Source organism: Schistocerca piceifrons, unplaced genomic scaffold (assembly GCF_021461385.2).
Source record: "Schistocerca piceifrons isolate TAMUIC-IGC-003096 unplaced genomic scaffold, iqSchPice1.1 HiC_scaffold_651, whole genome shotgun sequence".
NCBI lineage: Eukaryota > Metazoa > Arthropoda > Insecta > Orthoptera > Acrididae > Schistocerca > Schistocerca piceifrons.
The window spans coordinates 1-22,110 of NW_025728896.1; the positions used below are offsets into that span (position 1 = coordinate 1).

Below are 22,110 nucleotides of genomic sequence, written 5' to 3' on the forward strand. Positions count from 1 at the left end.
AGACTTTGTAGTCGATTTACTTACTACTATCGCTGTTGGAAACCAGGTGATAACCGCACAGTATTCTAGAGACGATGAGGTAATGAAAATTTAGAATAAGTAAAACAGTATCAAAAGAAGTTGTGTGGTGGAGCAGCACATGCAATTCACGCTTCCTAGATATTCGTTACTGCATAGAATAATTCTTTTGTCTGCGGCGTCTTCAGTATCCGTCTTCTGGAAATTTTGCTTGCAGTATATTGTGCAATCTTTTCGTTATGAGTTGGTGCTTGGTTTCCCGATGTTCTTTTGTTTAGTGCATTCGCCTTCTCTTAACCCTGAGAAACCACATACCGAAACTGAGGCACTGCCGGCTGTTCATAAGCAGTGCTCGATGCAGTTATTTCGCTTTTTATTCGTTGCCTTTAATATTCTTCTCATCAGTGGTGAGTGCTGCCTGCAGAAAGCGTTTATCTTGCGAATTCACGTGAAAGTTTGTGTTCCCTGTGAGGCGCACTACTTGGGATTAACTTGACTGCTCCAGCCAGGTGGCTCGTTGGTCTAGGGGTATGATTCCTGCTTTGGGTGCAGGAGGTCCCGGGTTCAAATCCCGGACGAGCCCTAGCGTTTTGTGCAAACTGATCGCACGTCAGTGGCTGAGTCAGCGCAAAAAGCTCGCCGTCAATATCAAATGAACTTCTTATTCGATGTGAGCAATTGACACTCTGGTCCGACGCGTTAAAAAAAAAAAAAATAAAAAAAAAAAAAAGTGGCTGGGTACCTGGCTCTCACCCAGGAGGCCGGGGTTCGATTCCCGGTACCGGAAATGCGCATTTTGTTGCTCCTCTTATGCGACTTGGCCCGACTTAGCTCGACTGACGCTACGCTGACGCTTGCAGAAAACTACGTTAAGTACGATTCGTGGTAACAAGTGACGGCGAGAGCGATGCGACACCTGTCCACCTCTTATCGAGGCACCTAACTGTGGTCAACAAAGCTGGAGGACTGCAAGACATTGCCACGGGGGCTGAATGCAGCTAACCACACTGCTTAGTGTCCTAACAGCGGAGACAGGTTCAAAAAAAAAAAAAAAAAAAAAAAAATGGGTATAATTCCTGCTTAGGGTGCAGGAGGTCCCGGGTTCAAATCCCGGACGAGCCCTCGCGTTTTGTGCAAACTGATCGCACGTCAGTGGCTGAGTCAGCGCAAAAAGCTCGCCGTCAATATCAAACGAATTTCTTATTCGACGTGAGCAATTGACACTCTGGTCCGACGCGTGAAGGCGATTACGAAGGTTTCGGGTACAGGTGGTAGCAGATGCAATTTCCCAATCTAAAAACGAAAAAAAATTAAAAAAAAAAAAAAAAAAAAAAAAGGGGTATGATTCCTGCTTTGGTGCAGGAGGTCCCGGGTTCAAATCCCGGACGAGCCCTGCCATTTTGACCGTGCTGAAGAGTAGGTGGAACTCAGCCCCGGTTGCAGCTCCTCAATGAAGAGTAGACGCCTGTTATAGCACGTGGATATAACAAGAATGCGGCACCAGTAAAGTACGTAGGTGGAATTCGGTAGAAAAGCAGACGGTAATTTTGCATGCAACGGAAAACAAGGTTGTCTTTGCGGGATATGTGCACCGTGAGTGGAGATTCAGCTTAATTGTGCGACAGTCTACCCTCATCTTACTAGCGACGGCAACAACCAAGGGGTGGCATGTAAGATTGAGCGTGGCTAAGAGTTTCTCATTATTAGTTAGCATCACACTTTGACAGAGCTGTGACAAGGCGAGTAGGGTGAGCTCAGGAAAGCCAGTAGCAAGCGCACTTGAAGTAGCCCTGAAGAACCGGATTATAAATTTTGCCAGCCATAATGGAGCTAGGGGCGTTCTCAGTTACCAAATACCGGTGCAATAAGAGAGCAACAGTATTTGACCGTAAAATGACGCCCTATCCGTCTAGCATACGACATTGCTTGTCTCTGCATACGCGGACGTCAGGTCATCTCGGAAATGAAATCCGAAATATAGATTAAAATTGTTGTGTTCCCGCCCGGGATCGAACCGGGGACCTTCTGCGTGTAAAGCAGACGTGATAACCGCTACACCACGGAAACGACGGTTCTTTTCATGTACCACCCGGAGACTCGTAATAGCAACAGTTTGTCTTCTGTGTTAGCAAGGGCATCGGCTACGAGCTCCCTCCGATTCGTGAAGTTCCTGTAGTAAAAGACGTCGATGGAAACAATCCAACCGCGACAGACAGGGAGAACGCTGGCTGAGCTGCAGCCCTACATGGTGAGACCATCAAAGGTGGCGTCATTCACATGCAGTGCGTTTTCGGAACGAATAGGCTCGTTGGTCTAGGGGTATGATTCCTGCTTCGGGTGCAGGAGGTCCCGGGTTCAAATCCCGGACGAGCCCTTGCGTTTTGTACAACGGTGCGGTAACAAATCGCATGGCGGCGGCTGTTTCGCGCATTTCCAGGCCTCCAAGTCAGCGCTAAAATCCGACAACCAGTTCTGAAACCGTTTCATGTTTCATTTGAGCCATGTGCACCCTGCTGATGGAACGTTTGAAGTTGATTTAAATGGTCACAGTAGAGATCGTAGCAAGTGTCTTGCTGAGTGCGACGAAAACGGGTTTCCGCCCGCAATCGAGCCGGGGACCTTCTGCGTGTTAGGCACGGCGCCTGGGCTCGGCGGCAGCTGCTGCTCTTTCCTTCCTTACGAGATACCGTCGATTCGCGCAGTCGTTATTGCAAAAGATGTCACCAAAGGCAATCGCTTCGTTAGCGGCACGGTGCCTGGGCTCGGCGGCAGCTCTACATGGAGGCACCAGCAGCCCAGCCAGGCCGCCGCCGGCACCGGCGCGCCACAGCCCAAGGAGTCGGCGGCCGCCCTGCAATGCCCCTGCCGTTGCATATTCCACCCGCCTCATATCCTCCCCATGTCTGACTCACTACCCCAAATGACACTGCAGTGGACGTGCTTATTACTATCGCTTTTGGAAGAACCAAGGCGCAGTATTCTAGTGTCGAACCGGTACTGCAAATTGGGATTAAGCAAAAATTTATTGTGTGGTCGAGCGACAGCTTCGGCTCGCTCTTCCTACATGATCGCTTCTTGTGCGGAATAATTCCTAGCTCGCCGATGGCTTCAGAGTTGGTCTTCTCGAAGTTTTGCTTTCGCACTGCATTCCGCAATCTTTTCGTTATGAGTTGTGTGCTTCGGTTTCCCGACTTTCTTGTGTTTAGTGCGTTTGGCTTCTCTTAACCCTTAGCCACCGCTTGCCGAAATTTCCACACTATCATCTGTCGATCTGCAGAGCTCGATGAAGGCATCGCGGCCGTTCCTGAGCTCGTGGAACGGTCGAATCTGTAGTTGTTTCCAGATCTCTCCCACACAACGGCCTCCCAGAAGCTTGGATTACAGAAGTACGCCACTACTCCCAGCCGGAGATTCACGATTGAAAGCAGAATGACATGAGCTACACGCAGCTCCGATTTTTTTTTTGTGTCTGACCTACTTTGAAAGACTTTGTAGTCGATTTACTTACTACTATCGCTGTTGGAAACCAGGTGATAACCGCACAGTATTCTAGAGACGATGAGGTAATGAAAATTTAGAATAAGTAAAACAGTATCAAAAGAAGTTGTGTGGTGGAGCAGCACATGCAATTCACGCTTCCTAGATATTCGTTACTGCATAGAATAATTCTTTTGTCTGCGGCGTCTTCAGTATCCGTCTTCTGGAAATTTTGCTTGCAGTATATTGTGCAATCTTTTCGTTATGAGTTGGTGCTTGGTTTCCCGATGTTCTTTTGTTTAGTGCATTCGCCTTCTCTTAACCCTGAGAAACCACATACCGAAACTGAGGCACTGCCGGCTGTTCATAAGCAGTGCTCGATGCAGTTATTTCGCTTTTTATTCGTTGCCTTTAATATTCTTCTCATCAGTGGTGAGTGCTGCCTGCAGAAAGCGTTTATCTTGCGAATTCACGTGAAAGTTTGTGTTCCCTGTGAGGCGCACTACTTGGGATTAACTTGACTGCTCCAGCCAGGTGGCTCGTTGGTCTAGGGGTATGATTCCTGCTTTGGGTGCAGGAGGTCCCGGGTTCAAATCCCGGACGAGCCCTAGCGTTTTGTGCAAACTGATCGCACGTCAGTGGCTGAGTCAGCGCAAAAAGCTCGCCGTCAATATCAAATGAACTTCTTATTCGATGTGAGCAATTGACACTCTGGTCCGACGCGTTAAAAAAAAAAAAATAAAAAAAAAAAAAGTGGCTGGGGTACCTGGCTCTCACCCAGGAGGCCGGGGTTCGATTCCCGGTACCGGAAATGCGCATTTTGTTGCTCCTCTTATGCGACTTGGCCCGACTTAGCTCGACTGACGCTACGCTGACGCTTGCAGAAAACTACGTTAAGTACGATTCGTGGTAACAAGTGACGGCGAGAGCGATGCGACACCTGTCCACCTCTTATCGAGGCACCTAACTGTGGTCAACAAAGCTGGAGGACTGCAAGACATTGCCACGGGGGCTGAATGCAGCTAACCACACTGCTTAGTGTCCTAACAGCGGAGACAGGTTCAAAAAAAAAAAAAAAAAAAAAAAAAAATGGGTATAATTCCTGCTTAGGGTGCAGGAGGTCCCGGGTTCAAATCCCGGACGAGCCCTCGCGTTTTGTGCAAACTGATCGCACGTCAGTGGCTGAGTCAGCGCAAAAAGCTCGCCGTCAATATCAAACGAATTTCTTATTCGACGTGAGCAATTGACACTCTGGTCCGACGCGTGAAGGCGATTACGAAGGTTTCGGGTACAGGTGGTAGCAGATGCAATTTCCCAATCTAAAAACGAAAAAAAATTAAAAAAAAAAAAAAAAAAAAGGGGGTATGATTCCTGCTTTGGGTGCAGGAGGTCCCGGGTTCAAATCCCGGACGAGCCCTGCCATTTTGACCGTGCTGAAGAGTAGGTGGAACTCAGCCCCGGTTGCAGCTCCTCAATGAAGAGTAGACGCCTGTTATAGCACGTGGATATAACAAGAATGCGGCACCAGTAAAGTACGTAGGTGGAATTCGGTAGAAAAGCAGACGGTAATTTTGCATGCAACGGAAAACAAGGTTGTCTTTGCGGGATATGTGCACCGTGAGTGGAGATTCAGCTTAATTGTGCGACAGTCTACCCTCATCTTACTAGCGACGGCAACAACCAAGGGGTGGCATGTAAGATTGAGCGTGGCTAAGAGTTTCTCATTATTAGTTAGCATCACACTTTGACAGAGCTGTGACAAGGCGAGTAGGGTGAGCTCAGGAAAGCCAGTAGCAAGCGCACTTGAAGTAGCCCTGAAGAACCGGATTATAAATTTTGCCAGCCATAATGGAGCTAGGGGCGTTCTCAGTTACCAAATACCGGTGCAATAAGAGAGCAACAGTATTTGACCGTAAAATGACGCCCTATCCGTCTAGCATACGACATTGCTTGTCTCTGCATACGCGGACGTCAGGTCATCTCGGAAATGAAATCCGAAATATAGATTAAAATTGTTGTGTTCCCGCCCGGGATCGAACCGGGGACCTTCTGCGTGTAAAGCAGACGTGATAACCGCTACACCACGGAAACGACGGTTCTTTTCATGTACCACCCGGAGACTCGTAATAGCAACAGTTTGTCTTCTGTGTTAGCAAGGGCATCGGCTACGAGCTCCCTCCGATTCGTGAAGTTCCTGTAGTAAAAGACGTCGATGGAAACAATCCAACCGCGACAGACAGGGAGAACGCTGGCTGAGCTGCAGCCCTACATGGTGAGACCATCAAAGGTGGCGTCATTCACATGCAGTGCGTTTTCGGAACGAATAGGCTCGTTGGTCTAGGGGTATGATTCCTGCTTCGGGTGCAGGAGGTCCCGGGTTCAAATCCCGGACGAGCCCTTGCGTTTTGTACAACGGTGCGGTAACAAATCGCATGGCGGCGGCTGTTTCGCGCATTTCCAGGCCTCCAAGTCAGCGCTAAAATCCGACAACCAGTTCTGAAACCGTTTCATGTTTCATTTGAGCCATGTGCACCCTGCTGATGGAACGTTTGAAGTTGATTTAAATGGTCACAGTAGAGATCGTAGCAAGTGTCTTGCTGAGTGCGACGAAAACGGGTTTCCGCCCGCAATCGAGCCGGGGACCTTCTGCGTGTTAGGCACGGCGCCTGGGCTCGGCGGCAGCTGCTGCTCTTTCCTTCCTTACGAGATACCGTCGATTCGCGCAGTCGTTATTGCAAAAGATGTCACCAAAGGCAATCGCTTCGTTAGCGGCACGGTGCCTGGGCTCGGCGGCAGCTCTACATGGAGGCACCAGCAGCCCAGCCAGGCCGCCGCCGGCACCGGCGCGCCACAGCCCAAGGAGTCGGCGGCCGCCCTGCAATGCCCCTGCCGTTGCATATTCCACCCGCCTCATATCCTCCCCATGTCTGACTCACTACCCCAAATGACACTGCAGTGGACGTGCTTATTACTATCGCTTTTGGAAGAACCAAGGCGCAGTATTCTAGTGTCGAACCGGTACTGCAAATTGGGATTAAGCAAAAATTTATTGTGTGGTCGAGCGACAGCTTCGGCTCGCTCTTCCTACATGATCGCTTCTTGTGCGGAATAATTCCTAGCTCGCCGATGGCTTCAGAGTTGGTCTTCTCGAAGTTTTGCTTTCGCACTGCATTCCGCAATCTTTTCGTTATGAGTTGTGTGCTTCGGTTTCCCGACTTTCTTGTGTTTAGTGCGTTTGGCTTCTCTTAACCCTTAGCCACCGCTTGCCGAAATTTCCACACTATCATCTGTCGATCTGCAGAGCTCGATGAAGGCATCGCGGCCGTTCCTGAGCTCGTGGAACGGTCGAATCTGTAGTTGTTTCCAGATCTCTCCCACACAACGGCCTCCCAGAAGCTTGGATTACAGAAGTACGCCACTACTCCCAGCCGGAGATTCACGATTGAAAGCAGAATGACATGAGCTACACGCAGCTCCGATTTTTTTTTTGTGTCTGACCTACTTTGAAAGACTTTGTAGTCGATTTACTTACTACTATCGCTGTTGGAAACCAGGTGATAACCGCACAGTATTCTAGAGACGATGAGGTAATGAAAATTTAGAATAAGTAAAACAGTATCAAAAGAAGTTGTGTGGTGGAGCAGCACATGCAATTCACGCTTCCTAGATATTCGTTACTGCATAGAATAATTCTTTTGTCTGCGGCGTCTTCAGTATCCGTCTTCTGGAAATTTTGCTTGCAGTATATTGTGCAATCTTTTCGTTATGAGTTGGTGCTTGGTTTCCCGATGTTCTTTTGTTTAGTGCATTCGCCTTCTCTTAACCCTGAGAAACCACATACCGAAACTGAGGCACTGCCGGCTGTTCATAAGCAGTGCTCGATGCAGTTATTTCGCTTTTTATTCGTTGCCTTTAATATTCTTCTCATCAGTGGTGAGTGCTGCCTGCAGAAAGCGTTTATCTTGCGAATTCACGTGAAAGTTTGTGTTCCCTGTGAGGCGCACTACTTGGGATTAACTTGACTGCTCCAGCCAGGTGGCTCGTTGGTCTAGGGGTATGATTCCTGCTTTGGGTGCAGGAGGTCCCGGGTTCAAATCCCGGACGAGCCCTAGCGTTTTGTGCAAACTGATCGCACGTCAGTGGCTGAGTCAGCGCAAAAAGCTCGCCGTCAATATCAAATGAACTTCTTATTCGATGTGAGCAATTGACACTCTGGTCCGACGCGTTAAAAAAAAAAAAATAAAAAAAAAAAAAGTGGCTGGGGTACCTGGCTCTCACCCAGGAGGCCGGGGTTCGATTCCCGGTACCGGAAATGCGCATTTTGTTGCTCCTCTTATGCGACTTGGCCCGACTTAGCTCGACTGACGCTACGCTGACGCTTGCAGAAAACTACGTTAAGTACGATTCGTGGTAACAAGTGACGGCGAGAGCGATGCGACACCTGTCCACCTCTTATCGAGGCACCTAACTGTGGTCAACAAAGCTGGAGGACTGCAAGACATTGCCACGGGGGCTGAATGCAGCTAACCACACTGCTTAGTGTCCTAACAGCGGAGACAGGTTCAAAAAAAAAAAAAAAAAAAAAAAAAAAATGGGTATAATTCCTGCTTAGGGTGCAGGAGGTCCCGGGTTCAAATCCCGGACGAGCCCTCGCGTTTTGTGCAAACTGATCGCACGTCAGTGGCTGAGTCAGCGCAAAAAGCTCGCCGTCAATATCAAACGAATTTCTTATTCGACGTGAGCAATTGACACTCTGGTCCGACGCGTGAAGGCGATTACGAAGGTTTCGGGTACAGGTGGTAGCAGATGCAATTTCCCAATCTAAAAACGAAAAAAAATTAAAAAAAAAAAAAAAAAAAAAGGGGGTATGATTCCTGCTTTGGGTGCAGGAGGTCCCGGGTTCAAATCCCGGACGAGCCCTGCCATTTTGACCGTGCTGAAGAGTAGGTGGAACTCAGCCCCGGTTGCAGCTCCTCAATGAAGAGTAGACGCCTGTTATAGCACGTGGATATAACAAGAATGCGGCACCAGTAAAGTACGTAGGTGGAATTCGGTAGAAAAGCAGACGGTAATTTTGCATGCAACGGAAAACAAGGTTGTCTTTGCGGGATATGTGCACCGTGAGTGGAGATTCAGCTTAATTGTGCGACAGTCTACCCTCATCTTACTAGCGACGGCAACAACCAAGGGGTGGCATGTAAGATTGAGCGTGGCTAAGAGTTTCTCATTATTAGTTAGCATCACACTTTGACAGAGCTGTGACAAGGCGAGTAGGGTGAGCTCAGGAAAGCCAGTAGCAAGCGCACTTGAAGTAGCCCTGAAGAACCGGATTATAAATTTTGCCAGCCATAATGGAGCTAGGGGCGTTCTCAGTTACCAAATACCGGTGCAATAAGAGAGCAACAGTATTTGACCGTAAAATGACGCCCTATCCGTCTAGCATACGACATTGCTTGTCTCTGCATACGCGGACGTCAGGTCATCTCGGAAATGAAATCCGAAATATAGATTAAAATTGTTGTGTTCCCGCCCGGGATCGAACCGGGGACCTTCTGCGTGTAAAGCAGACGTGATAACCGCTACACCACGGAAACGACGGTTCTTTTCATGTACCACCCGGAGACTCGTAATAGCAACAGTTTGTCTTCTGTGTTAGCAAGGGCATCGGCTACGAGCTCCCTCCGATTCGTGAAGTTCCTGTAGTAAAAGACGTCGATGGAAACAATCCAACCGCGACAGACAGGGAGAACGCTGGCTGAGCTGCAGCCCTACATGGTGAGACCATCAAAGGTGGCGTCATTCACATGCAGTGCGTTTTCGGAACGAATAGGCTCGTTGGTCTAGGGGTATGATTCCTGCTTCGGGTGCAGGAGGTCCCGGGTTCAAATCCCGGACGAGCCCTTGCGTTTTGTACAACGGTGCGGTAACAAATCGCATGGCGGCGGCTGTTTCGCGCATTTCCAGGCCTCCAAGTCAGCGCTAAAATCCGACAACCAGTTCTGAAACCGTTTCATGTTTCATTTGAGCCATGTGCACCCTGCTGATGGAACGTTTGAAGTTGATTTAAATGGTCACAGTAGAGATCGTAGCAAGTGTCTTGCTGAGTGCGACGAAAACGGGTTTCCGCCCGCAATCGAGCCGGGGACCTTCTGCGTGTTAGGCACGGCGCCTGGGCTCGGCGGCAGCTGCTGCTCTTTCCTTCCTTACGAGATACCGTCGATTCGCGCAGTCGTTATTGCAAAAGATGTCACCAAAGGCAATCGCTTCGTTAGCGGCACGGTGCCTGGGCTCGGCGGCAGCTCTACATGGAGGCACCAGCAGCCCAGCCAGGCCGCCGCCGGCACCGGCGCGCCACAGCCCAAGGAGTCGGCGGCCGCCCTGCAATGCCCCTGCCGTTGCATATTCCACCCGCCTCATATCCTCCCCATGTCTGACTCACTACCCCAAATGACACTGCAGTGGACGTGCTTATTACTATCGCTTTTGGAAGAACCAAGGCGCAGTATTCTAGTGTCGAACCGGTACTGCAAATTGGGATTAAGCAAAAATTTATTGTGTGGTCGAGCGACAGCTTCGGCTCGCTCTTCCTACATGATCGCTTCTTGTGCGGAATAATTCCTAGCTCGCCGATGGCTTCAGAGTTGGTCTTCTCGAAGTTTTGCTTTCGCACTGCATTCCGCAATCTTTTCGTTATGAGTTGTGTGCTTCGGTTTCCCGACTTTCTTGTGTTTAGTGCGTTTGGCTTCTCTTAACCCTTAGCCACCGCTTGCCGAAATTTCCACACTATCATCTGTCGATCTGCAGAGCTCGATGAAGGCATCGCGGCCGTTCCTGAGCTCGTGGAACGGTCGAATCTGTAGTTGTTTCCAGATCTCTCCCACACAACGGCCTCCCAGAAGCTTGGATTACAGAAGTACGCCACTACTCCCAGCCGGAGATTCACGATTGAAAGCAGAATGACATGAGCTACACGCAGCTCCGATTTTTTTTTTGTGTCTGACCTACTTTGAAAGACTTTGTAGTCGATTTACTTACTACTATCGCTGTTGGAAACCAGGTGATAACCGCACAGTATTCTAGAGACGATGAGGTAATGAAAATTTAGAATAAGTAAAACAGTATCAAAAGAAGTTGTGTGGTGGAGCAGCACATGCAATTCACGCTTCCTAGATATTCGTTACTGCATAGAATAATTCTTTTGTCTGCGGCGTCTTCAGTATCCGTCTTCTGGAAATTTTGCTTGCAGTATATTGTGCAATCTTTTCGTTATGAGTTGGTGCTTGGTTTCCCGATGTTCTTTTGTTTAGTGCATTCGCCTTCTCTTAACCCTGAGAAACCACATACCGAAACTGAGGCACTGCCGGCTGTTCATAAGCAGTGCTCGATGCAGTTATTTCGCTTTTTATTCGTTGCCTTTAATATTCTTCTCATCAGTGGTGAGTGCTGCCTGCAGAAAGCGTTTATCTTGCGAATTCACGTGAAAGTTTGTGTTCCCTGTGAGGCGCACTACTTGGGATTAACTTGACTGCTCCAGCCAGGTGGCTCGTTGGTCTAGGGGTATGATTCCTGCTTTGGGTGCAGGAGGTCCCGGGTTCAAATCCCGGACGAGCCCTAGCGTTTTGTGCAAACTGATCGCACGTCAGTGGCTGAGTCAGCGCAAAAAGCTCGCCGTCAATATCAAATGAACTTCTTATTCGATGTGAGCAATTGACACTCTGGTCCGACGCGTTAAAAAAAAAAAAATAAAAAAAAAAAAAGTGGCTGGGGTACCTGGCTCTCACCCAGGAGGCCGGGGTTCGATTCCCGGTACCGGAAATGCGCATTTTGTTGCTCCTCTTATGCGACTTGGCCCGACTTAGCTCGACTGACGCTACGCTGACGCTTGCAGAAAACTACGTTAAGTACGATTCGTGGTAACAAGTGACGGCGAGAGCGATGCGACACCTGTCCACCTCTTATCGAGGCACCTAACTGTGGTCAACAAAGCTGGAGGACTGCAAGACATTGCCACGGGGGCTGAATGCAGCTAACCACACTGCTTAGTGTCCTAACAGCGGAGACAGGTTCAAAAAAAAAAAAAAAAAAAAAAAAAAAATGGGTATAATTCCTGCTTAGGGTGCAGGAGGTCCCGGGTTCAAATCCCGGACGAGCCCTCGCGTTTTGTGCAAACTGATCGCACGTCAGTGGCTGAGTCAGCGCAAAAAGCTCGCCGTCAATATCAAACGAATTTCTTATTCGACGTGAGCAATTGACACTCTGGTCCGACGCGTGAAGGCGATTACGAAGGTTTCGGGTACAGGTGGTAGCAGATGCAATTTCCCAATCTAAAAACGAAAAAAAATTAAAAAAAAAAAAAAAAAAAAAAGGGGGTATGATTCCTGCTTTGGGTGCAGGAGGTCCCGGGTTCAAATCCCGGACGAGCCCTGCCATTTTGACCGTGCTGAAGAGTAGGTGGAACTCAGCCCCGGTTGCAGCTCCTCAATGAAGAGTAGACGCCTGTTATAGCACGTGGATATAACAAGAATGCGGCACCAGTAAAGTACGTAGGTGGAATTCGGTAGAAAAGCAGACGGTAATTTTGCATGCAACGGAAAACAAGGTTGTCTTTGCGGGATATGTGCACCGTGAGTGGAGATTCAGCTTAATTGTGCGACAGTCTACCCTCATCTTACTAGCGACGGCAACAACCAAGGGGTGGCATGTAAGATTGAGCGTGGCTAAGAGTTTCTCATTATTAGTTAGCATCACACTTTGACAGAGCTGTGACAAGGCGAGTAGGGTGAGCTCAGGAAAGCCAGTAGCAAGCGCACTTGAAGTAGCCCTGAAGAACCGGATTATAAATTTTGCCAGCCATAATGGAGCTAGGGGCGTTCTCAGTTACCAAATACCGGTGCAATAAGAGAGCAACAGTATTTGACCGTAAAATGACGCCCTATCCGTCTAGCATACGACATTGCTTGTCTCTGCATACGCGGACGTCAGGTCATCTCGGAAATGAAATCCGAAATATAGATTAAAATTGTTGTGTTCCCGCCCGGGATCGAACCGGGGACCTTCTGCGTGTAAAGCAGACGTGATAACCGCTACACCACGGAAACGACGGTTCTTTTCATGTACCACCCGGAGACTCGTAATAGCAACAGTTTGTCTTCTGTGTTAGCAAGGGCATCGGCTACGAGCTCCCTCCGATTCGTGAAGTTCCTGTAGTAAAAGACGTCGATGGAAACAATCCAACCGCGACAGACAGGGAGAACGCTGGCTGAGCTGCAGCCCTACATGGTGAGACCATCAAAGGTGGCGTCATTCACATGCAGTGCGTTTTCGGAACGAATAGGCTCGTTGGTCTAGGGGTATGATTCCTGCTTCGGGTGCAGGAGGTCCCGGGTTCAAATCCCGGACGAGCCCTTGCGTTTTGTACAACGGTGCGGTAACAAATCGCATGGCGGCGGCTGTTTCGCGCATTTCCAGGCCTCCAAGTCAGCGCTAAAATCCGACAACCAGTTCTGAAACCGTTTCATGTTTCATTTGAGCCATGTGCACCCTGCTGATGGAACGTTTGAAGTTGATTTAAATGGTCACAGTAGAGATCGTAGCAAGTGTCTTGCTGAGTGCGACGAAAACGGGTTTCCGCCCGCAATCGAGCCGGGGACCTTCTGCGTGTTAGGCACGGCGCCTGGGCTCGGCGGCAGCTGCTGCTCTTTCCTTCCTTACGAGATACCGTCGATTCGCGCAGTCGTTATTGCAAAAGATGTCACCAAAGGCAATCGCTTCGTTAGCGGCACGGTGCCTGGGCTCGGCGGCAGCTCTACATGGAGGCACCAGCAGCCCAGCCAGGCCGCCGCCGGCACCGGCGCGCCACAGCCCAAGGAGTCGGCGGCCGCCCTGCAATGCCCCTGCCGTTGCATATTCCACCCGCCTCATATCCTCCCCATGTCTGACTCACTACCCCAAATGACACTGCAGTGGACGTGCTTATTACTATCGCTTTTGGAAGAACCAAGGCGCAGTATTCTAGTGTCGAACCGGTACTGCAAATTGGGATTAAGCAAAAATTTATTGTGTGGTCGAGCGACAGCTTCGGCTCGCTCTTCCTACATGATCGCTTCTTGTGCGGAATAATTCCTAGCTCGCCGATGGCTTCAGAGTTGGTCTTCTCGAAGTTTTGCTTTCGCACTGCATTCCGCAATCTTTTCGTTATGAGTTGTGTGCTTCGGTTTCCCGACTTTCTTGTGTTTAGTGCGTTTGGCTTCTCTTAACCCTTAGCCACCGCTTGCCGAAATTTCCACACTATCATCTGTCGATCTGCAGAGCTCGATGAAGGCATCGCGGCCGTTCCTGAGCTCGTGGAACGGTCGAATCTGTAGTTGTTTCCAGATCTCTCCCACACAACGGCCTCCCAGAAGCTTGGATTACAGAAGTACGCCACTACTCCCAGCCGGAGATTCACGATTGAAAGCAGAATGACATGAGCTACACGCAGCTCCGATTTTTTTTTTGTGTCTGACCTACTTTGAAAGACTTTGTAGTCGATTTACTTACTACTATCGCTGTTGGAAACCAGGTGATAACCGCACAGTATTCTAGAGACGATGAGGTAATGAAAATTTAGAATAAGTAAAACAGTATCAAAAGAAGTTGTGTGGTGGAGCAGCACATGCAATTCACGCTTCCTAGATATTCGTTACTGCATAGAATAATTCTTTTGTCTGCGGCGTCTTCAGTATCCGTCTTCTGGAAATTTTGCTTGCAGTATATTGTGCAATCTTTTCGTTATGAGTTGGTGCTTGGTTTCCCGATGTTCTTTTGTTTAGTGCATTCGCCTTCTCTTAACCCTGAGAAACCACATACCGAAACTGAGGCACTGCCGGCTGTTCATAAGCAGTGCTCGATGCAGTTATTTCGCTTTTTATTCGTTGCCTTTAATATTCTTCTCATCAGTGGTGAGTGCTGCCTGCAGAAAGCGTTTATCTTGCGAATTCACGTGAAAGTTTGTGTTCCCTGTGAGGCGCACTACTTGGGATTAACTTGACTGCTCCAGCCAGGTGGCTCGTTGGTCTAGGGGTATGATTCCTGCTTTGGGTGCAGGAGGTCCCGGGTTCAAATCCCGGACGAGCCCTAGCGTTTTGTGCAAACTGATCGCACGTCAGTGGCTGAGTCAGCGCAAAAAGCTCGCCGTCAATATCAAATGAACTTCTTATTCGATGTGAGCAATTGACACTCTGGTCCGACGCGTTAAAAAAAAAAAAAAAAAAAAAAAAAAAGTGGCTGGGGTACCTGGCTCTCACCCAGGAGGCCGGGGTTCGATTCCCGGTACCGGAAATGCGCATTTTGTTGCTCCTCTTATGCGACTTGGCCCGACTTAGCTCGACTGACGCTACGCTGACGCTTGCAGAAAACTACGTTAAGTACGATTCGTGGTAACAAGTGACGGCGAGAGCGATGCGACACCTGTCCACCTCTTATCGAGGCACCTAACTGTGGTCAACAAAGCTGGAGGACTGCAAGACATTGCCACGGGGGCTGAATGCAGCTAACCACACTGCTTAGTGTCCTAACAGCGGAGACAGGTTCAAAAAAAAAAAAAAAAAAAAAAAAAATGGGTATAATTCCTGCTTAGGGTGCAGGAGGTCCCGGGTTCAAATCCCGGACGAGCCCTCGCGTTTTGTGCAAACTGATCGCACGTCAGTGGCTGAGTCAGCGCAAAAAGCTCGCCGTCAATATCAAACGAATTTCTTATTCGACGTGAGCAATTGACACTCTGGTCCGACGCGTGAAGGCGATTACGAAGGTTTCGGGTACAGGTGGTAGCAGATGCAATTTCCCAATCTAAAAACGAAAAAAAATTAAAAAAAAAAAAAAAAAAAAAGGGGGTATGATTCCTGCTTTGGGTGCAGGAGGTCCCGGGTTCAAATCCCGGACGAGCCCTGCCATTTTGACCGTGCTGAAGAGTAGGTGGAACTCAGCCCCGGTTGCAGCTCCTCAATGAAGAGTAGACGCCTGTTATAGCACGTGGATATAACAAGAATGCGGCACCAGTAAAGTACGTAGGTGGAATTCGGTAGAAAAGCAGACGGTAATTTTGCATGCAACGGAAAACAAGGTTGTCTTTGCGGGATATGTGCACCGTGAGTGGAGATTCAGCTTAATTGTGCGACAGTCTACCCTCATCTTACTAGCGACGGCAACAACCAAGGGGTGGCATGTAAGATTGAGCGTGGCTAAGAGTTTCTCATTATTAGTTAGCATCACACTTTGACAGAGCTGTGACAAGGCGAGTAGGGTGAGCTCAGGAAAGCCAGTAGCAAGCGCACTTGAAGTAGCCCTGAAGAACCGGATTATAAATTTTGCCAGCCATAATGGAGCTAGGGGCGTTCTCAGTTACCAAATACCGGTGCAATAAGAGAGCAACAGTATTTGACCGTAAAATGACGCCCTATCCGTCTAGCATACGACATTGCTTGTCTCTGCATACGCGGACGTCAGGTCATCTCGGAAATGAAATCCGAAATATAGATTAAAATTGTTGTGTTCCCGCCCGGGATCGAACCGGGGACCTTCTGCGTGTAAAGCAGACGTGATAACCGCTACACCACGGAAACGACGGTTCTTTTCATGTACCACCCGGAGACTCGTAATAGCAACAGTTTGTCTTCTGTGTTAGCAAGGGCATCGGCTACGAGCTCCCTCCGATTCGTGAAGTTCCTGTAGTAAAAGACGTCGATGGAAACAATCCAACCGCGACAGACAGGGAGAACGCTGGCTGAGCTGCAGCCCTACATGGTGAGACCATCAAAGGTGGCGTCATTCACATGCAGTGCGTTTTCGGAACGAATAGGCTCGTTGGTCTAGGGGTATGATTCCTGCTTCGGGTGCAGGAGGTCCCGGGTTCAAATCCCGGACGAGCCCTTGCGTTTTGTACAACGGTGCGGTAACAAATCGCATGGCGGCGGCTGTTTCGCGCATTTCCAGGCCTCCAAGTCAGCGCTAAAATCCGACAACCAGTTCTGAAACCGTTTCATGTTTCATTTGAGCCATGTGCACCCTGCTGATGGAACGTTTGAAGTTGATTTAAATGGTCACAGTAGAGATCGTAGCAAGTGTCTTGCTGAGTGCGACGAAAACGGGTTTCCGCCCGCAATCGAGCCGGGGACCTTCGGCGTGTTAGGCACGGCGCCTGGGCTCGGCGGCAGCTGCTGCTCTTTCCTTCCTTACGAGATACCGTCGATTCGCGCAGTCGTTATTGCAAAAGATGTCACCAAAGGCAATCGCTTCGTTAGCGGCACGGTGCCTGGGCTCGGCGGCAGCTCTACATGGAGGCACCAGCAGCCCAGCCAGGCCGCCGCCGGCACCGGCGCGCCACAGCCCAAGGAGTCGGCGGCCGCCCTGCAATGCCCCTGCCGTTGCATATTCCACCCGCCTCATATCCTCCCCATGTCTGACTCACTACCCCAAATGACACTGCAGTGGACGTGCTTATTACTATCGCTTTTGGAAGAACCAAGGCGCAGTATTCTAGTGTCGAACCGGTACTGCAAATTGGGATTAAGCAAAAATTTATTGTGTGGTCGAGCGACAGCTTCGGCTCGCTCTTCCTACATGATCGCTTCTTGTGCGGAATAATTCCTAGCTCGCCGATGGCTTCAGAGTTGGTCTTCTCGAAGTTTTGCTTTCGCACTGCATTCCGCAATCTTTTCGTTATGAGTTGTGTGCTTCGGTTTCCCGACTTTCTTGTGTTTAGTGCGTTTGGCTTCTCTTAACCCTTAGCCACCGCTTGCCGAAATTTCCACACTATCATCTGTCGATCTGCAGAGCTCGATGAAGGCATCGCGGCCGTTCCTGAGCTCGTGGAACGGTCGAATCTGTAGTTGTTTCCAGATCTCTCCCACACAACGGCCTCCCAGAAGCTTGGATTACAGAAGTACGCCACTACTCCCAGCCGGAGATTCACGATTGAAAGCAGAATGACATGAGCTACACGCAGCTCCGATTTTTTTTTTGTGTCTGACCTACTTTGAAAGACTTTGTAGTCGATTTACTTACTACTATCGCTGTTGGAAACCAGGTGATAACCGCACAGTATTCTAGAGACGATGAGGTAATGAAAATTTAGAATAAGTAAAACAGTATCAAAAGAAGTTGTGTGGTGGAGCAGCACATGCAATTCACGCTTCCTAGATATTCGTTACTGCATAGAATAATTCTTTTGTCTGCGGCGTCTTCAGTATCCGTCTTCTGGAAATTTTGCTTGCAGTATATTGTGCAATCTTTTCGTTATGAGTTGGTGCTTGGTTTCCCGATGTTCTTTTGTTTAGTGCATTCGCCTTCTCTTAACCCTGAGAAACCACATACCGAAACTGAGGCACTGCCGGCTGTTCATAAGCAGTGCTCGATGCAGTTATTTCGCTTTTTATTCGTTGCCTTTAATATTCTTCTCATCAGTGGTGAGTGCTGCCTGCAGAAAGCGTTTATCTTGCGAATTCACGTGAAAGTTTGTGTTCCCTGTGAGGCGCACTACTTGGGATTAACTTGACTGCTCCAGCCAGGTGGCTCGTTGGTCTAGGGGTATGATTCCTGCTTTGGGTGCAGGAGGTCCCGGGTTCAAATCCCGGACGAGCCCTAGCGTTTTGTGCAAACTGATCGCACGTCAGTGGCTGAGTCAGCGCAAAAAGCTCGCCGTCAATATCAAATGAACTTCTTATTCGATGTGAGCAATTGACACTCTGGTCCGACGCGTTAAAAAAAAAAAAAAAAAAAAAAAAAAAGTGGCTGGGGTACCTGGCTCTCACCCAGGAGGCCGGGGTTCGATTCCCGGTACCGGAAATGCGCATTTTGTTGCTCCTCTTATGCGACTTGGCCCGACTTAGCTCGACTGACGCTACGCTGACGCTTGCAGAAAACTACGTTAAGTACGATTCGTGGTAACAAGTGACGGCGAGAGCGATGCGACACCTGTCCACCTCTTATCGAGGCACCTAACTGTGGTCAACAAAGCTGGAGGACTGCAAGACATTGCCACGGGGGCTGAATGCAGCTAACCACACTGCTTAGTGTCCTAACAGCGGAGACAGGTTCAAAAAAAAAAAAAAAAAAAAAAAAAATGGGTATAATTCCTGCTTAGGGTGCAGGAGGTCCCGGGTTCAAATCCCGGACGAGCCCTCGCGTTTTGTGCAAACTGATCGCACGTCAGTGGCTGAGTCAGCGCAAAAAGCTCGCCGTCAATATCAAACGAATTTCTTATTCGACGTGAGCAATTGACACTCTGGTCCGACGCGTGAAGGCGATTACGAAGGTTTCGGGTACAGGTGGTAGCAGATGCAATTTCCCAATCTAAAAACGAAAAAAAATTAAAAAAAAAAAAAAAAAAAAAAAGGGGGTATGATTCCTGCTTTGGGTGCAGGAGGTCCCGGGTTCAAATCCCGGACGAGCCCTGCCATTTTGACCGTGCTGAAGAGTAGGTGGAACTCAGCCCCGGTTGCAGCTCCTCAATGAAGAGTAGACGCCTGTTATAGCACGTGGATATAACAAGAATGCGGCACCAGTAAAGTACGTAGGTGGAATTCGGTAGAAAAGCAGACGGTAATTTTGCATGCAACGGAAAACAAGGTTGTCTTTGCGGGATATGTGCACCGTGAGTGGAGATTCAGCTTAATTGTGCGACAGTCTACCCTCATCTTACTAGCGACGGCAACAACCAAGGGGTGGCATGTAAGATTGAGCGTGGCTAAGAGTTTCTCATTATTAGTTAGCATCACACTTTGACAGAGCTGTGACAAGGCGAGTAGGGTGAGCTCAGGAAAGCCAGTAGCAAGCGCACTTGAAGTAGCCCTGAAGAACCGGATTATAAATTTTGCCAGCCATAATGGAGCTAGGGGCGTTCTCAGTTACCAAATACCGGTGCAATAAGAGAGCAACAGTATTTGACCGTAAAATGACGCCCTATCCGTCTAGCATACGACATTGCTTGTCTCTGCATACGCGGACGTCAGGTCATCTCGGAAATGAAATCCGAAATATAGATTAAAATTGTTGTGTTCCCGCCCGGGATCGAACCGGGGACCTTCTGCGTGTAAAGCAGACGTGATAACCGCTACACCACGGAAACGACGGTTCTTTTCATGTACCACCCGGAGACTCGTAATAGCAACAGTTTGTCTTCTGTGTTAGCAAGGGCATCGGCTACGAGCTCCCTCCGATTCGTGAAGTTCCTGTAGTAAAAGACGTCGATGGAAACAATCCAACCGCGACAGACAGGGAGAACGCTGGCTGAGCTGCAGCCCTACATGGTGAGACCATCAAAGGTGGCGTCATTCACATGCAGTGCGTTTTCGGAACGAATAGGCTCGTTGGTCTAGGGGTATGATTCCTGCTTCGGGTGCAGGAGGTCCCGGGTTCAAATCCCGGACGAGCCCTTGCGTTTTGTACAACGGTGCGGTAACAAATCGCATGGCGGCGGCTGTTTCGCGCATTTCCAGGCCTCCAAGTCAGCGCTAAAATCCGACAACCAGTTCTGAAACCGTTTCATGTTTCATTTGAGCCATGTGCACCCTGCTGATGGAACGTTTGAAGTTGATTTAAATGGTCACAGTAGAGATCGTAGCAAGTGTCTTGCTGAGTGCGACGAAAACGGGTTTCCGCCCGCAATCGAGCCGGGGACCTTCTGCGTGTTAGGCACGGCGCCTGGGCTCGGCGGCAGCTGCTGCTCTTTCCTTCCTTACGAGATACCGTCGATTCGCGCAGTCGTTATTGCAAAAGATGTCACCAAAGGCAATCGCTTCGTTAGCGGCACGGTGCCTGGGCTCGGCGGCAGCTCTACATGGAGGCACCAGCAGCCCAGCCAGGCCGCCGCCGGCACCGGCGCGCCACAGCCCAAGGAGTCGGCGGCCGCCCTGCAATGCCCCTGCCGTTGCATATTCCACCCGCCTCATATCCTCCCCATGTCTGACTCACTACCCCAAATGACACTGCAGTGGACGTGCTTATTACTATCGCTTTTGGAAGAACCAAGGCGCAGTATTCTAGTGTCGAACCGGTACTGCAAATTGGGATTAAGCAAAAATTTATTGTGTGGTCGAGCGACAGCTTCGGCTCGCTCTTCCTACATGATCGCTTCTTGTGCGGAATAATTCCTAGCTCGCCGATGGCTTCAGAGTTGGTCTTCTCGAAGTTTTGCTTTCGCACTGCATTCCGCAATCTTTTCGTTATGAGTTGTGTGCTTCGGTTTCCCGACTTTCTTGTGTTTAGTGCGTTTGGCTTCTCTTAACCCTTAGCCACCGCTTGCCGAAATTTCCACACTATCATCTGTCGATCTGCAGAGCTCGATGAAGGCATCGCGGCCGTTCCTGAGCTCGTGGAACGGTCGAATCTGTAGTTGTTTCCAGATCTCTCCCACACAACGGCCTCCCAGAAGCTTGGATTACAGAAGTACGCCACTACTCCCAGCCGGAGATTCACGATTGAAAGCAGAATGACATGAGCTACACGCAGCTCCGATTTTTTTTTTGTGTCTGACCTACTTTGAAAGACTTTGTAGTCGATTTACTTACTACTATCGCTGTTGGAAACCAGGTGATAACCGCACAGTATTCTAGAGACGATGAGGTAATGAAAATTTAGAATAAGTAAAACAGTATCAAAAGAAGTTGTGTGGTGGAGCAGCACATGCAATTCACGCTTCCTAGATATTCGTTACTGCATAGAATAATTCTTTTGTCTGCGGCGTCTTCAGTATCCGTCTTCTGGAAATTTTGCTTGCAGTATATTGTGCAATCTTTTCGTTATGAGTTGGTGCTTGGTTTCCCGATGTTCTTTTGTTTAGTGCATTCGCCTTCTCTTAACCCTGAGAAACCACATACCGAAACTGAGGCACTGCCGGCTGTTCATAAGCAGTGCTCGATGCAGTTATTTCGCTTTTTATTCGTTGCCTTTAATATTCTTCTCATCAGTGGTGAGTGCTGCCTGCAGAAAGCGTTTATCTTGCGAATTCACGTGAAAGTTTGTGTTCCCTGTGAGGCGCACTACTTGGGATTAACTTGACTGCTCCAGCCAGGTGGCTCGTTGGTCTAGGGGTATGATTCCTGCTTTGGGTGCAGGAGGTCCCGGGTTCAAATCCCGGACGAGCCCTAGCGTTTTGTGCAAACTGATCGCACGTCAGTGGCTGAGTCAGCGCAAAAAGCTCGCCGTCAATATCAAATGAACTTCTTATTCGATGTGAGCAATTGACACTCTGGTCCGACGCGTTAAAAAAAAAAAAATAAAAAAAAAAAAAGTGGCTGGGGTACCTGGCTCTCACCCAGGAGGCCGGGGTTCGATTCCCGGTACCGGAAATGCGCATTTTGTTGCTCCTCTTATGCGACTTGGCCCGACTTAGCTCGACTGACGCTACGCTGACGCTTGCAGAAAACTACGTTAAGTACGATTCGTGGTAACAAGTGACGGCGAGAGCGATGCGACACCTGTCCACCTCTTATCGAGGCACCTAACTGTGGTCAACAAAGCTGGAGGACTGCAAGACATTGCCACGGGGGCTGAATGCAGCTAACCACACTGCTTAGTGTCCTAACAGCGGAGACAGGTTCAAAAAAAAAAAAAAAAAAAAAAAAAAAATGGGTATAATTC

The 22,110-nt window shown here is 49.2% G+C and overlaps 19 non-coding genes across 19 annotated transcripts; 13 read left to right on the forward strand and 6 right to left on the reverse strand.

Moving 5' to 3' along the window:
• Positions 1-529: 529 nt before the first annotated feature.
• Positions 530-601, forward strand: Trnap-ugg. The gene has a single exon. It is a non-coding gene; the product is annotated as a tRNA-Pro (tRNA).
• A 1,411-nt stretch (positions 602-2,012) lies between these two features.
• Trnav-uac lies at positions 2,013-2,085 on the reverse strand. Its single transcript has one exon. It is a non-coding gene; the product is annotated as a tRNA-Val (tRNA).
• Positions 2,086-2,320: 235 nt separating this feature from the next.
• On the forward strand, positions 2,321-2,392 carry Trnap-cgg. Its single transcript has one exon. It is a non-coding gene; the product is annotated as a tRNA-Pro (tRNA).
• A 1,639-nt stretch (positions 2,393-4,031) lies between these two features.
• Positions 4,032-4,103, forward strand: Trnap-ugg. The gene has a single exon. It is a non-coding gene; the product is annotated as a tRNA-Pro (tRNA).
• Positions 4,104-5,513: 1,410 nt separating this feature from the next.
• Positions 5,514-5,586, reverse strand: Trnav-uac. Its single transcript has one exon. It is a non-coding gene; the product is annotated as a tRNA-Val (tRNA).
• A 235-nt stretch (positions 5,587-5,821) lies between these two features.
• Positions 5,822-5,893, forward strand: Trnap-cgg. Its single transcript has one exon. It is a non-coding gene; the product is annotated as a tRNA-Pro (tRNA).
• Positions 5,894-7,532: 1,639 nt separating this feature from the next.
• Trnap-ugg lies at positions 7,533-7,604 on the forward strand. Its single transcript has one exon. It is a non-coding gene; the product is annotated as a tRNA-Pro (tRNA).
• A 1,412-nt stretch (positions 7,605-9,016) lies between these two features.
• On the reverse strand, positions 9,017-9,089 carry Trnav-uac. Its single transcript has one exon. It is a non-coding gene; the product is annotated as a tRNA-Val (tRNA).
• A 235-nt stretch (positions 9,090-9,324) lies between these two features.
• Positions 9,325-9,396, forward strand: Trnap-cgg. Its single transcript has one exon. It is a non-coding gene; the product is annotated as a tRNA-Pro (tRNA).
• Positions 9,397-11,035: 1,639 nt separating this feature from the next.
• Trnap-ugg lies at positions 11,036-11,107 on the forward strand. Its single transcript has one exon. It is a non-coding gene; the product is annotated as a tRNA-Pro (tRNA).
• A 1,413-nt stretch (positions 11,108-12,520) lies between these two features.
• On the reverse strand, positions 12,521-12,593 carry Trnav-uac. Its single transcript has one exon. It is a non-coding gene; the product is annotated as a tRNA-Val (tRNA).
• Positions 12,594-12,828: 235 nt separating this feature from the next.
• On the forward strand, positions 12,829-12,900 carry Trnap-cgg. The gene has a single exon. It is a non-coding gene; the product is annotated as a tRNA-Pro (tRNA).
• Positions 12,901-14,539: 1,639 nt separating this feature from the next.
• On the forward strand, positions 14,540-14,611 carry Trnap-ugg. The gene has a single exon. It is a non-coding gene; the product is annotated as a tRNA-Pro (tRNA).
• A 1,410-nt stretch (positions 14,612-16,021) lies between these two features.
• On the reverse strand, positions 16,022-16,094 carry Trnav-uac. The gene has a single exon. It is a non-coding gene; the product is annotated as a tRNA-Val (tRNA).
• A 235-nt stretch (positions 16,095-16,329) lies between these two features.
• Positions 16,330-16,401, forward strand: Trnap-cgg. Its single transcript has one exon. It is a non-coding gene; the product is annotated as a tRNA-Pro (tRNA).
• Positions 16,402-18,040: 1,639 nt separating this feature from the next.
• Positions 18,041-18,112, forward strand: Trnap-ugg. Its single transcript has one exon. It is a non-coding gene; the product is annotated as a tRNA-Pro (tRNA).
• Positions 18,113-19,524: 1,412 nt separating this feature from the next.
• Trnav-uac lies at positions 19,525-19,597 on the reverse strand. The gene has a single exon. It is a non-coding gene; the product is annotated as a tRNA-Val (tRNA).
• Positions 19,598-19,832: 235 nt separating this feature from the next.
• On the forward strand, positions 19,833-19,904 carry Trnap-cgg. Its single transcript has one exon. It is a non-coding gene; the product is annotated as a tRNA-Pro (tRNA).
• A 1,639-nt stretch (positions 19,905-21,543) lies between these two features.
• Trnap-ugg lies at positions 21,544-21,615 on the forward strand. Its single transcript has one exon. It is a non-coding gene; the product is annotated as a tRNA-Pro (tRNA).
• Positions 21,616-22,110: the final 495 nt, after the last annotated feature.